The sequence below is a fragment of the Leucoraja erinacea genome, chromosome 34, assembly GCF_028641065.1.
Source record: "Leucoraja erinacea ecotype New England chromosome 34, Leri_hhj_1, whole genome shotgun sequence".
In the NCBI taxonomy this organism is placed as follows: Eukaryota; Metazoa; Chordata; class Chondrichthyes; order Rajiformes; family Rajidae; genus Leucoraja; species Leucoraja erinaceus.
In genome coordinates this window covers 1139877-1154647 of record NC_073410.1, presented here as the reverse complement: position 1 = coordinate 1154647, position 14771 = coordinate 1139877, and the positions used below count along the sequence as shown (strand labels likewise).

General features: G+C 45.6%; 1 protein-coding gene across 2 annotated transcripts in view; it reads left to right on the top strand.

Moving 5' to 3' along the window:
• The first annotated feature begins 3486 nt into the window (after positions 1–3486).
• LOC129712881 (cardiac-enriched FHL2-interacting protein) overlaps positions 3487–14771 on the top strand; it is a 36756-nt gene continuing 25471 nt past the window's right edge. The window contains exons 1-2 of one of the 2 annotated variants that reach the window (XM_055661614.1): positions 3487–3560; positions 9160–9441. The gene's annotated coding sequence lies outside the window, so the exon portion shown is untranslated. Of the gene's footprint in view, positions 3561–8208; positions 9025–9159; positions 9442–14771 lie in introns of those variants that run through there. The other variant, XM_055661613.1, reaches the window with a different exon arrangement.

The following is a 14771-nucleotide window of genomic DNA, read 5'->3' as shown; positions in this document are numbered from 1 at the left end:
GTCTATCTTCAAGTCTTGGCAACATTCTCATACATCTTCTCTGTACTCTTTCTGGTTTAAAGACATGCCTCCTATAGCAGGGTGGCCGGAACTAAGCACAGTATATGTGGGCTCACCAACATCTTGTGCAACTGTAACATAATGGTGCAATTTCTGTACTCAACACCCTGACTAATGAAGACCAATGTACCAAAAGCCTTCTTGACCACCCTATCTTCCTGTGACACCACTTTCAGGGAACTCTGTACCTGCACCCCTAGATCCCTCTGCTCTACAACACTCCCCAGAGTCCTGTCGTTTACTGTGAAGGTCCTGTCCTGGCTTGACTTACCAACATGCAACACCTCACACTGATCTGCATCTACAGTCCTCAGAACATCGATCCAACTGATCAAGAACCTGCTGTCAAGTCAAGTCAAGTCAAGTCATGTTTATTTGTCACATACACATACGAGATGTGCAGTGAAATGAAAGTGGCAATGCTCGCGGACTTTTGTGCAAAAGACAAACAACAAAACAACCAAACAAATTATAAACACAATCATAACACACATATTCTTTTACATAATAAATAATGGAAGGAAAAACGTTCAGTATAGTCCCTGGTGAGATAGGAGTTTACAGTCCGAATTGCCCCTGGGAAGAAACTCCTTCTCAACCTCTCCGTTCTCACCACATGGCAACGGAGCCGTTTGCCTGACCGTAGCGGCTGGAACAGTCTGTTGCAGGGGTGGAAGGGGTCTCCCATGATTTTATTTGCTCTGGAGTTGCACCTCCTGTAATGTTTAATAATCATCTTCACCATCTACGATACCACCCACTTTAGTGCCATCTGCAAACTTACCAATCATGCCTTCTACATTCTCATCCAAATCATTGATATAACCCACAAACAACAATAGGCCCAATCCATGAGGCACACCACTAGTCTCATGGCCTCCTGTGTGTAAAACAACCTTTCCCATCAATGTAGTCAATCCTCTATCCAGTCAGCTAGCTCCCCATGGATCCCATGCGATCTAACCTTCCAGAGCAGCCGACCATGTTGAACCTTATCAAAGATCTTGCTGACGTTCACATGGACAACATCTTTAGCTTTGCCCTCGTCAACCTTCTTGGTTACTCTTGCAAAACCTCAATCAAATTTGTTACACAATCTCTCACGTGCAAATCCATGCTGACTATCCTGAATCAGCCCCTGTCTATACAAATGTACAGTATAGGAAGGAACTGCAGATGCTGGTTTACACCGAAGATAGATACAAATTGCTGGAGTAACTCTGCAGGTCAGGCAGCATCTCTGGAGAGAGGGAATGGGTGATGTTTCAGGCTGAGACCCTTCTAGTCCAGGTGCATGTATGTTTAATCCCTCAGAATCCTTTAGACTTTCTCCCGCTGACCATATGCCTTCTGGTCATTGGCATTTCCACCCTGGGGAAAAGGTTCTGACCGTCTACCCTAGATTAACTTTCTCTTGTGTAGGAAGGAACTGCAGATGCTGGTCTAAACTGAAGATAGACACAAAATGCTGGAGTAACTCAGTGGGCCAGGCAGAGTCTCTGTAGAAAAGGAACAGGTGACGTTTTGGGTCGAGACCCTTCTCTTGTTCCTTTACTATTCATTATCAGTTTCATCACAACAAATCTTCTTGAATCACAGTACTTCCAGCACAGTAGGTTATTATGTACAATTCGTCCATGTAAACAGATAGTCCACTATAATTTACCTATTCTGTAATATTCAAGAAGTTAAATTGGTTTAGGATTTGCAGATACAAGGACAACATAACTATCATCATTTGTCATCATTATATTGTGAAATTAATAACAGCTCTGGAGTACAGTAAGATAGAGCACAGAGTGTACAAGATAATATTTATAACTAATAAAAAATGATTCCATAATTAAAATTTGTGACGGTAAGCAATGGAAGGATATAGATCACGTGTAGGCAGAAGGGACTAGTTTATTTTGGCATCGGTTTGGCACGGACTTAGTGGGTTGAATGGCGTGCTCCCATGCAGTACCGTTCTATGTTCTATGTTCCATGGTTTTGTATTTCCCGGAGTTATAACCAACGCAACCAAATAAATGACAAGAACGTCAGGACATAATGCTGCAAAATCTCAGAAACCTTTCCATTTTGTTGCATTGAGCTGAAGTAACTGTTTAGTAGCATGACTAATATCAAACATGGTGCCGCCTCTAAATCCTCATCGTTCACTCTGACAGGGCTCGATGTGTACGCAGGGACTGAAGGGCCTGTTTGACTCAAGAAAACTATTTTATACATGTACATTGTAATTCCACATGTAATAGATTGTAATCAATAAATATTTAAATTTACAATGTATTGCAATTTTTTTCTTGTTACAAAAGCATTTTTTTCATGCAATTTTCACACAAGTTTAAATGTTATCTTTACCTTGTCCAGAGTTGAATGTTTAACATATCCATTGGCAGCGACATTTAAAGATATTACAATTAAGCATTCTTTTTTAATCATTCACCTAAAATAAAAAAAGCACTAAGAGATAATTAAGAAAAGTTACTCACTATAGAAGTATGAAAATTATCTAACAAGTTCCTCCTCCTAACCTTTGATGGACACAACATGCTGGAGTAACTCGGTGGGACATGCAGCATCTCTGGAGAGCAAGGGGTGATGTTTCGGGTCGAGACTCTTCTTCAGACTGAGAACCCTTTGGGGCGGGAGATTGCAACCTTCACGTGGTCCGCCCTGTTTCAACGAATGCAATCAACCCGGCGTGCACAATCAAATAAGATCAAATAGAACAAGGTAGACAAAATTGCTGGAGAAACTCAGTGGGTGGGGCAGCATCTATGGAGCGAAGGAAATAGGCAACATTTCGGGCCGAAACCCTTCTTCAGATAGAACAAGTTGCATGCCATACGCAAGAAGAAGTAACCTTTTGCAGGTTGAGAACTGTACAACAGATACCTGTCGGACAGGTGATACAGTCTGAAGAAGGGTCACCCCTTCCTTCTCTCCAGAGATGCTGTCTGTCCCACTGAGTTACTCCAGCATTTTGAGTCTATCTTCAGGAAGGTAAAGAGGTTTGTGTTCACACACGACTCCTGAACATCCAGACACTTATACCATGAAAGACACAAAGTGCTGGAGTAACTGAATGAGTCAGGCATCATCTCTGGAGAACATGGGTCCAAACCAACTACCTGATCTGACAGCTCGTTCCATGTACACACCACCCTCTGTGTGGAAGAGTTGCCCCTCATGTACAAAGATGAGAGACCACCAGTGTAACCATGTAAGGCGAGTGACCACCAACATAACACAGCTTCATTCTGCCGGGGAGCTGTACCGGTTCATCCCGGGCCAGGTTGACCGAGGTAACATCCCGCCGGGATTGGCAGGGAACAATCTCCTGCCCCTCCCTCCCTCCCTCCCTCCCCGCCCGCCCCGCACCACGCAAGTCTCCGCTGCATCGCCGCAAGCTGACGCGGGTGTAGGAGGCGAGCGGTTCCCGGGCGGTGCCGCTGTACAGCCCGGGCCCGGAGCAGCGGATTCCGGGGCTACAGGTGAGCGCTGTCCGCACTCGCCACAACCGGGCTGGCTTTGCACAATTTGCTGCTCCATGCGGGGAAATATTCACTGCACCTGCGCCGACGCGAGAAAAAATACCTTGCGGTGTTTATTTGCAGAGGTGATAATAATATTATTGTTGCATTTTTCTTCGAGCTGCGCCAGGTTATATGGCAATTGTGCAAATTGTGCCAACACACCGTCTCCGTGCAGAAGATGTTTAAGAAAGAACAGCAGATGCTGGAAAAATCGAAGGTGGACAGGAATGCTGGAGAAACTCAGCGGGCGAGGCAGCATTTATGGAGCGAAGGAATAGGTGAAGATCTCCTACCATGGTACAACTGTCCCCATTGCAGAAGACGTGTAGGGAGGATCTACAAATGCTGGTTTAAACCAAGTCAATCTGAAGAAGGGTCTCGACCTGAAACATCACACATTCCTCCTTTCCAGAGATACTGCCTGGCCCGCTGAGTTACTCCAACATTCTGTGTCTATCCGTGCAGAAGATGACCGGTTTGTAACACATTGTTGGCGGGTTAGTCTCGATACAAGGTCAATAGACAATAGGTGCAGGAGTAGGCCATTCGGCCCTTCGAGCCAGCACCAGTCACAAGCGCTGGAGCTGCTCAAAGGACCAAACCTTATCTGAACCTTATCGAGGGCTGGCATGGACCCAGCCAGTAACGCCTCGGGGACCACAGGGTTACTGTTTTCCAAGTGACCCCTCCCACGCCCCCCACCTCACCCCCAATCCCAAGAGGCCGGAAGGTTAAAAACACAGTGTGCTGCAAGATCTCAGTGGGTCAGGCAGCATCTGTGGTGGGACTGGTGTCAGGGGTTACGGGGAGAAGGCAGGAGAATGGGGTGGAGAGGGAAAGATAGATCAGCCATGATTGAATGGTGGAGTAGACTTGATGGGCCGAATAGTCTAATTCTGCTCCTAACCCTTATGAACGTTTCATGCCTGAACCCTTCTTCGGACTGATGTCCATTCCCTCCACAGATGCTGCCTGGCATCCTCCAGCAGTTTGCATTTTGTTCCAGATTGCAGCATCTGCAGTTCCTTGTGCCTCCTGACCAGACCCACCATAAGCTAGGACACTGTCCAATTCACCTCTACCCCATTGGGGACATTGGACTTTGTCTGGGGAGTAGATGAGCTACAATGCTGAGAATTATATTCTGCACTCTGTATCTTCCCCTACCTGTTGTACTGGAGTTTGACTTGATTGTATGTATGTATAGTATTATCTGATTAGATTGGATAGCATGCAAAACAAAGCTTTTCACCATACCTCTGTACAGCTGATAGCACGAAACCTGAACCTCTACTTCCCTGTCAACTGATGCCTGGATTAGCTACAGTGGGTATTAGCTACAGGGAAAGGTTAGACTGGCTTGGATTGTTTTCTCTTGAACGCCAGAGGTTGCAGAGAGACCTGACAAAAGTAGGCAAAATTATATGAGGCATAGATGGGGTAGACAGTCAGAACCCTTTCCCCAATGTAAGAACAGTGCAACACTAGAGGCCACAGCTTTAAGGTGAGAGAGAGGAGCAAAGTTTAAAGATGTATGGCACATGTTTTTTTACACAGAGGGTGGTGAGTCCCTGGAACGTGCTGCCAGGGGTGGTGGTGGAGTGGCTTTTAATAGATTTTTGGAGAGGCTTATGTACGGGGTGGAGGGTTATGGCTAATGTGCAGGTGAATGTGATGGTCTTGGCATCATGTTTGGCACAGAGATGGTGGGCTGAAGGGCCTATTCTATGTTCTGAATGTTGACCAGTCTCACCCCTCCTCCACTCTTGCCGTCATGTCTACAGTTTCCAACCCTTTTAATCCCCGGTTTGTTTACATGTGTCCAACCTGGTTGAGTTTGCATTGCACTAAGGCTCGTGTGCCTTGCTCCTGCTGCTAATATTATTCTGCACTGGGATACAGAGGACCAGACCAGCGACACCTCCCAGCACAGTGGAGCAGCTGGCAGAGCCACTGCCTCATGGCACCAGAGACCCTGGTTCGATCCTGACCTTGGGTACTGCCTGTGTGGAGTTGGCATGTTCTCCCTGTGACTGCGCAGATTTCTTCTGGGTGCTCTGGTTCCTCTTGCATCCCAGAGATGTGCGGGTTTGTAGGCTAATTCACCCTCCGTAAATTGCCCCTAGTGTGTAGGGAGTGGATCTTATTCTTCTAGCGTATGGCGTGCACAGACTAAAGTTGTAGGACAACTTGTTCTATTTGATCTTATTTGATTGTGCAACGCTGGGTTGATTGCATTTGTCGAAACAGGGCGGACCAGGTGAAGGTTGCAATCTCCCACCGCAGGGAGCGGATGAGAAAGTGGGATAACAGAACTAGTGTCAATGGTTGATCGATGGTTGGCAAGGACTCGGTGGGCTGAAGGGCCTGTTTCCATTCTGTTTTTCTGAAACTAATTCTAAACCCATGAGAAAGGTAACGCACCAAGGTTCGGGTATTTTGTGCTGCCTGGAACAGGTTTCTGTACGTGACTGCTAGCAAGTACAGGAAGCTGATGAAACAGTACTGATAGGTCTCATCTTTGGTAAAATCTCCACAGTGGTTTGTGATGAATGAATGAATGAATGAGAGGGGAAACAGTTTGGAGAACAAAGGTACAAGGAACTGCAGAGGCTGCACTCTTGAGCAGAACACAAAGTGAAGAGGAGCTCAGTGGGTCTGCAGCATCTGTGGAGTAAATGGACAGTTGACGTTTTGGGTTGGGACCATCGGAGAGTGAATTTGCCCTGAGTGATGCTGGTGGATTGTGTTGGCATTCAGATGTTTAGCTGCATTGATCAGGAGAGTCATAGAGATGTACAGCACAGAACCAGGCCCTTTGGCCCATCTTGTCCATGCCAACCAAGTTGGCATATTGGGCTAGATTGCCTTTATTTGGCCCACAGAACTTTATGTTTCCTATCCATAGATCTGTCCGAATTTCTACTTATTTATCATAATTGTATCCACATAAATAGCTTCATCTGGCAGTGAGTTCCAGATACAGACTATCCTCCCGGTGAAAAAGGTGCCCCAGGGGAAATGCTGGGGGAGGCAGGGGAATGGTGGAATCTTACGTTGGGGAATGGGTTGCGTTTGGGGACCAGGCCTCCCGTGGGGGCTATGGGTGATTGGTGGAATATTACGTTGGGGGAATGGGTGAGTGGTGGAATATTACGTTGGGGGAACGGGATGCGTTGGGAGACCAGGCCTCCCATGGGGGGCTATGGGTGAGTGGTGGAATATTACGTTGGGGAAACGGGTGATTGGTGGAATATTACATTGGGGGAACGGGTGAGTGGTGGAATATTACGTTGGGGGAACGGGTGAGTGGTGGAATATTACACTGTGGGAACGGGGCCCAACGGGTCCCACTTGGTCTAGTGGCTTTATAAAAAGCACCGACATGTGACAATAATAATAAATCAAACCAAGCTAGTCCAGCAATCCCTAGACTGACTTAAAGCTGCCTGTCATCAGAGCTCAGTTCTACTCTCCACAGATGCTGCCTGACCCACTGAGTTCCTCCAGCACTTTGTATTTTGCTCAAGATTCCGGCATCTGCAGTTTTGGGTCATGCTCCTACAGTAGATGTTTCCCTCGTTTCTTGACAAAGGCCCTCGGGACATATTTCCAAAGTTGTTGCTATGTAAATGCACGTATAGTTTAATATTATCACCCACTCGATGTTAGACTTTAAAGATGCAGGCTGGAAACAGGGCCTTCAGTCCATGGGTCCTGGTTGGCGTGGACTAAAATAGGTCCACGCCAACCAGCATCAAGCTGTACATTATCTAATGCACATTAGGGACAATTGTACAACTTACCAAAGGCAATGAATCTACAAACCGGTACGTCTTTGGAGTGAGGGAAGAAATAACATAGTCAAGGAGAGAACATACAAACTCTGTACAGACAGCACCCATAGTCAGGATTGAACCCGGGTCTCTGGCGCTGTGAGATAGTAACTCTACCGCTGCACCACCGTGCCGCTAACGGACCCTGAGCAGCTATCAATGTTGTGAGGACCAAGCTGCCTGTGATTCTGTGGTGTGGCAGTGCACTGGTTAATGTCTGCCTTCCTTCCTGAATCAGTAGCTGGTGTCTGATCTTTTCCCCGTCACCCTCCCTCCCTCCCCAACACACGGCATGTGTTAATGTCCATCACACGCAACTGTGAGGTCACTGCGCAGAAGGCTCCTGGGAACCTAGCCACAGAATCCATCGCCTATTATAGTATTGCTTGCATGTAAGCCTAGAGGGGTTTACTCCAGTGAGCAGAGGGCTGGGAAACCTGCTGTTCTCTTACTGGAGATATCCTCAACGCATCTTCTGGCGTTCTTTATCGAGAAGCAAGTGTCTGGATTTCTTAAAAGAGAAATGCCCCATAAATATTTACCAGGCCCAGTTGCCAGCAGTTACGGTGGCAAATCGCCTTGAGATCCAAATCTGAAGAACAGGGAGGGTTCATGACGAAAAACAGCTTTCTGTAATTAAAAATACATGTTTGTTCATTTGTTTGAAAGCCAGGGCCTTTAAACTGCAGTGACTTGTTACTGGAGTTAGTGGAGGACTGAACCTCCCTTCCATCTCCACCTCTTGCTGCCTCCGCAAGGCCAGCAGCATAACCAGTCTCACCCTAGTCACTCCCTCTTCTCCCCTCTCCCATCAGGCAAGAGGTACAGAAATGTGAAAACACACACCTCCAGATTCAGGGACAGTTTCTTCCCAGCTGTTATCAGGCCACTGAACCATCCCACCAATAACTAGAGAGCAGTCCTGAGCTACTATCTACCTCATTGGAAAACCTCGGACTACATTTGATCGGACTTTACAAGCTTTATCTTGCACTAAGAACATTATTTACATAATTCCCTTTCTCATGTATCTGTACACTGTGGACAGCTCGATTGTAATCATGTATAGTCTTTCTGCTGGTACATAAAAATGCTGGAGAAACTCAGCAGGTGCAGCAGCATCTATGGAGCAAAGGAAATAGGCAACGTTTCGGGCCAAAACCCTTCTTCAGACTGGTTGACTGGGTAGTATGCGACAAAAGCTTTTCACTGTACCTCAGTACACGTGACAATAAACTAAACTGAACTAGGGTAGACTTGAAGCATCTGGAAGGGCACAAGCCCCTTGCATTCACTCAGCGAGGTGACGAGATGGAGTACTATACTGGAAAGCTCAGACCTGGTCTCAGCTGATGACTGTTACTCAGCCCATGGTGTGACCAAACTTATTTTGACCCGATGATGCAAGCGTTCTATTTATGGTGCAGAGATGTGCCCAGGGATCATGTGCTGCTTGTGTGGGAAGCTTGGGCTCACTTTAAAGAGCACAAAAACAAATTATTAGGAAAGAAACCACGTCTGAGGCAGGGATTTTCCACGCGAGTGGTTTAATGTTTGATTCAATCCGAGGCTTTCATTCTAATAGGGTAAGTAGGTCGTCAAAATAGTTGTCCAAATATAAAAATAGCTGATGATGGTGTTTGTTTCATCTGTGTGATACTCAACCTCTCGCCCGCATTGGCTCCCGTGTCTGATCAACTCTTTTTGGTTTCTGCTTTCAGGAGATCTATTTCGGTTCCCTTTCCTGAAGCTACCTCCCCCTTGCAATCTTTCACTCCCTACTGCTAGATCACCCAAGAACTTCCAGAAGTTTGGCAAGAACCTTCCTTTCAAATTGTCTTTAGTCTGGTAAGATGGCACAGCCAGAGTAACAAGGAATCACTTGCTCTCAACACAGTCGCTCCGAACTGAATGAAAAGTCAAACAACACCCCAGAAAACCAATGCCGAGGAAGGATTAGGAATGATGGCACTTTAACTATTAATGGGAAGGAAGCTCTGATGGTAAGTTTCTCTCTCTGTCAATTTTAGGTACAATTTTATTTTTGAAATTCCAATTCTCCACTAGACTTTGGCACTCATGCATAAACCTTTCACTGCAGATAGAAAACAAAATACTCCAGTGCAAGTAGTCTGGTTTCTAATCTGTCGTGGAATAAGTTAGGTATTTAAGATGAATTTGCTTAAAATGTTTCCCTTCACCGTGGGAGTGGAGGGTCAGTGTACAGCAGGATGTAACACAAGAGTGTAGAATGGCACAGATTGAGGCAAGAACAGGAATGATCGTAGCAGCAGGTGGCAGCTACAGTAGGTGCTGGTTAGCTGAAGTAATCTTTGTGACATTTGATCAAATATTGTGCGTTTGTGTAATTATTTTGGTGTATTTGTGTTGGTGTCACATATGCTATTACATTGAAGTATGGGCACTTTAAAACAGGTTTTCAGTTTGTACTAAGCTTTTATGTGGCAATGAATGTGAGGTGCAGGCTAACTAACGACAGAGTTTACTCTGTGGTGAAGAACACACAGGGTGATGTTGGACTTTGATAGAAACATGTGTGAGCTCTCATTAGACTCAAGCTTTGCAGCAAACTGAAAACTGTTGCTTTGATAAGTGATGAAGAATTCATGCTGTCGTAAACGTTACTCAAAGTGCTTGAATTAGGTCAAATCGCAGAAAATACTCCTTGTGGCTTGGTGCCAGAAGGCAATGTTGGACCAAAAGGTGCATGGCCACGTGGCGGAAGTGGAGGACAAGGATACGCCCTGACCTCCATGTTAGTCCACAACAAGCGTAATATTAGACAAGTCTCCATGTATCTGTTTTTATCCCACAATGGGCTTGTATCCACTTGAGTCCAGAGGAGAGAAAGGAGACTTTTGATTGAAACATAGAATCCTACATGGTTCTGTCATTGTGGGGAGGATGTTCCTCTTGTTGGGGAAGTCTCGAGCTTGATGTCATTGCTTGAAAATAAGGGTCTGTCCATTTAAGAACAAGATTAAACTTTTTTTCCTCTCTGAGGGTCAAGAGTCTTCGGAACTCCCTTCCCATAGGGTGGTGGAATACATAAGAAAAATGGTGATCACCATGTATGTAGAAGATTACTGTGATAGAAAATGATAGATTGTTTAAATTATATTAGGAATAACCATGATCTTAATAAATAGCAGAGGAATCTGGATGAGCTGCATATTCTGTCCCTCTACATAATTATACATTTATACACCCTATGGCCTCACAGACTATAATGGAACCTTTTCCAATTTTAAGTGATTATTATGTTTTTATTTACTCTCCTCGTCTACGTGATAGATCCGTGATTGTCTGGTTATCTATCTCACAGTGTTATATTGTTCCCATGGATGTGTCTGGGACATGAGTTAAATGTCAGTCATAATGTCCTGTTTCAATGGTTCCATGATACTTTAGAGTCACGTGTACCAGGCTACTGTAGGGACAGTGAACAACTGTTGTTTTGTGTACAACTTGGTAAAATCATACAAGTCAAGTCAAGTTTATTTGTCACATACACATACGAGATGTGCAGTGAAATGAAAGTGGCAATGCTCGCGGACTTTTGTGCAAAAGACAAACAACAAAACAACCAAACAAATTATAAACACAATCATAACACACATATTCTTTTACATAATAAATAATGGAAGGAAAAATGTTCTGTACAGTTAGTCCCTGGTGAGATAGGCGTTTACAGTCCAAATTGCCTCTGGGAAGAAACTCCTTCTCAACCTCTCCGTTCTCACCGCATGGCAACGGAGGCGTTTGCCTGACCGTAGCAGCTGGAACAGTCCGTACATCAAACTCACCTAGACAGTACACAAGAGTCACCACGTGTCTGATGCTGACAATGTTGCAGAATGGCCAACAAAATTCCCTTCACGTCCTCTGTCATAATAACCTTTGAATGTTCGCAGTCTGGACATGAGCGAGGGCAATGACTCCAGAGTCTTAAAGCTGAACAGGAATTACAATCTCTGTCTCTGACTTTGATGCCTAGCAGCCAACTGCAAAGGCCGAGCAAAATCATTACTTGTTGGGAACAAGTCCAAGGCCACGTTGGTTGAATAACGCTCGCTGTCCTGTTTCGGTTGGAGTTGAGAATCCTTTTATTGACCTGCCGCGAGTGGTCTGTTGTTCAGGAAGTCAAGATCTGGTGTGAGACCTGTTGGTCAAGATGACAACAGGGCCGTGGATGTAATTAATTTTGTCATTAATTGTTAGGATCTACATTAGATACTTAATCACAAGGGGGACATTGTGTGAAATGTAATTTTTTAATACAAGATGGAATTGATTGCTTGGAAGATGCACCAATTGTATACATTCAACAGTTGAATCTAATGCTATAATATGACCAACATATTAAATCCATGCATGTGTCAGAACAATGAGCAGCTCAAACTAAAAGCAGCAAATCTAGAGATTGTGGTTGGTGCTTCATGTTCTTGTCGTTATCATTAGAGTCATAGAGTGATACAGTGTGAAAACAGGCCCTTCGGCCCAACTTGCCCACACCGGCCAACATGTCCCAGCTACACTAGTCCCGCCTGCCAGCATTTGGTCCATATGCCTCCAAACCTGTCCTGTCCAACTACCTATCTAACTGTTTCTTAAATGTTGGGATAGCCCCAGCCTCAACTACCTCCTCTGGCAGCTTGTTCCATACGCCCACCACCCTCTGTGTGAAAAAGTTACCCCTCGGATTCCTATTAAATCTTTTCCCCTTCACCTCTGGTCCTTGATTCACCTACTCTGGGCGAGAAACTCTCTATAAGATCACCCCTCATTCTCCTACGCTCCAAGGAATAGAGATCCGAGCCTCCTCAACCTCTGCCTATAGCTCCGACCCTCTAGTCCTGGCAACATCCTCGTAAATCTTCTCTGAACCCTTTCAGCTTGACAACATCTTCCCTATAACACAGTGTCCATAACTGAACTCACCAACATCTTATACAACTGCAACATGACTTCCCAACTTCTATACTCAATACTCTGGCTGATGAAGGACAATGTGCCAAAAGCTTTTTTGACCAGCCGATCTACTGTACCTGCGACACCACCTTCAAGGAACCATGCACCTGTACTCCTAGATCCCTCTGCTCTACAACACTACCCAGAGCCCTACCATTCACTGTGTAGGCCCTGCCCATGTTAGACTTCCCAAAATACAACACCTCACATTGTTCTGCATTAGATTCCATCAACCATTCCTCAGCCCACTTGCCTAATTGATCCAGATCCTGCTGCAATTTTTTCACAACCATCTTCACTATCTGCAAAACCACTCACTTTTGTATCATCTGCAAACTTGCTAATCTTGCCCTGTATGTTCTCATCCAAATGATTGATAAAGATGACAAACAGTAACGGGCCCAGCACTGAACCCTGAGGCGCACCAGATTCTTTAGACTTTAGAGGTACCGTAAGGAAACACACGCTTCAGCTCACCGAGTCCCCGCCGACCTGTGATCACCCCGTACATGAGCGCTATCCTACACACTAGGGAGAATTTATAAATTTACCGAAGCCAATTAACCTACAAACCTGTGTGGCTTTGGAGTGTGGGAGGAAACTGGAGAACCGAAGGAAATAGGTGACGATTCGGGTTAGGACCTTTCTACAGACTTTCTGGACCTCACCTGTCACGTTTTCTTCTCCCCCTCCCCTCACTTCCATTTTCCAGCTTTCTCTCCCACTCCATCAGTCAGAGGAAGGGTCCAGACCTGAAACATCGCCTCTCCATACCCTACAGAGATGCTGCCTGACCTGCTGAGTTCCTCCAGTACTTTGTGTTTTGCTCAAATTTCCAGCATCTGCAGTTCGTTGTGTCTCCATTACTTGAACCCAAATGAGTTGTCGTAGCTGAGCCTTTGATGCAGCGTGTATCTGAAGGTGAACTTGTTCAGTGTCAGAATAAGTTCACTCAGGCAATGGTTGAATGGACCTCTGCTCAATGGGATTGGTTGACCCAAAGAGGTGATTATTTCACCCAGAGAGTTGTGAATCTGTGGAATTCTCTGCCACAGAAGGCAGTGGAGGCCAATTAGAGCTGACGGAATCAAGGGATATGGGGAGAAAGCAGGAACGGGGTACTGATACTGGATGATCAGCCATGATCATATTGAATGATGGTGCTGGCTCGAAGGGCTGAATGGCCGACTCCTGCACCTATTGTCTATGTTTCAATGATTGATACTTTATTGTCACTTGTAGTTGGTACAGTGAGGTTCTTTGTTTGCAAGTAAAGGGTGGCAATAAAGTTACAAAAGTGTTAAACATAGTCCCTCTTCCTTCCCCCCCCCCCCCATCCCACCACCAGTCTCTCTCTGTTCTCTCTGCGCCCCACCCCCCCCCCCCCCCCCCCCCCCCTCTACACCCCACATGCCGGGTCCCTCTTTGTTCTTTGTTCAAGGAAGACTCCTCAGACAATCTGGTGTGGGATAGAATCTCGTGGGTCTAACTAAACCGTGTCAAAAATAAGTGAGTCTGTTTTATCAATGTTGGTTAAAAGATAATAGACCAGGGGGTACTAGCATGGGCTTTTATATGCAGAGGGCTTTGCCTCAATGTCTCAATATTGGAAGAGATAGGGTGAATGCAGTCTTTGACCTAGGCTAGGAGAAATCAAGAACCAGAGGTCATAGGTTTAAGGTGAGTGGGGAAAGTTTTAATAAGAGCCTGAGGGGCAACTTTGTCACACAGAGGGTGGTGGGTGTATGGAACGAGTTTCCGGAAGAGGTGGTTGAGGCAGGCATTATTACTGGTTCTAGAAGACACTTGGACAGGTGCAGGGATAGGGAAGGTTTAGAGGGATGGGAATGCAGGAAGGCGTGAATTGTGTAGATGGAGCACCTTGGGCAACATGGGTGAGTTGGGCCGAAGGGCCTGTTTCTGTGCTGGATGACTATGACCCCTCAAAGAACAGCAAAAATACTTCTGAAATGATGAATTGTTCAAATCTCCTAAATGTTTTAGTCATTGTAAATTGTTCTGTAGATATATAGAGTATCGGTTGACTAATTGTCCAAATTTAGGCCAGGCAGCTGCCTCACCCGCTGTGCATAAATCTGTCTCCCTCGTAGCTCAGATGCTCGCATTCTCACCTCTCAGTCGAAAGTCACGGAGACTTGTTTTTCAGACGGTCTTGTCTTGTCTGTGTTGCATTTGACGTGCTGGGCTTCAGCAGACAGCGAATTGAGTACAGAAGGGATGTGATGTTTGTTGCACAAGATGCTGGTGGGGCTGCACGTGGAGTATTGCCTTCAGTTCTGGTCAACATGCTACAGCAAGGATCTCATTACGCAGGAGAGAA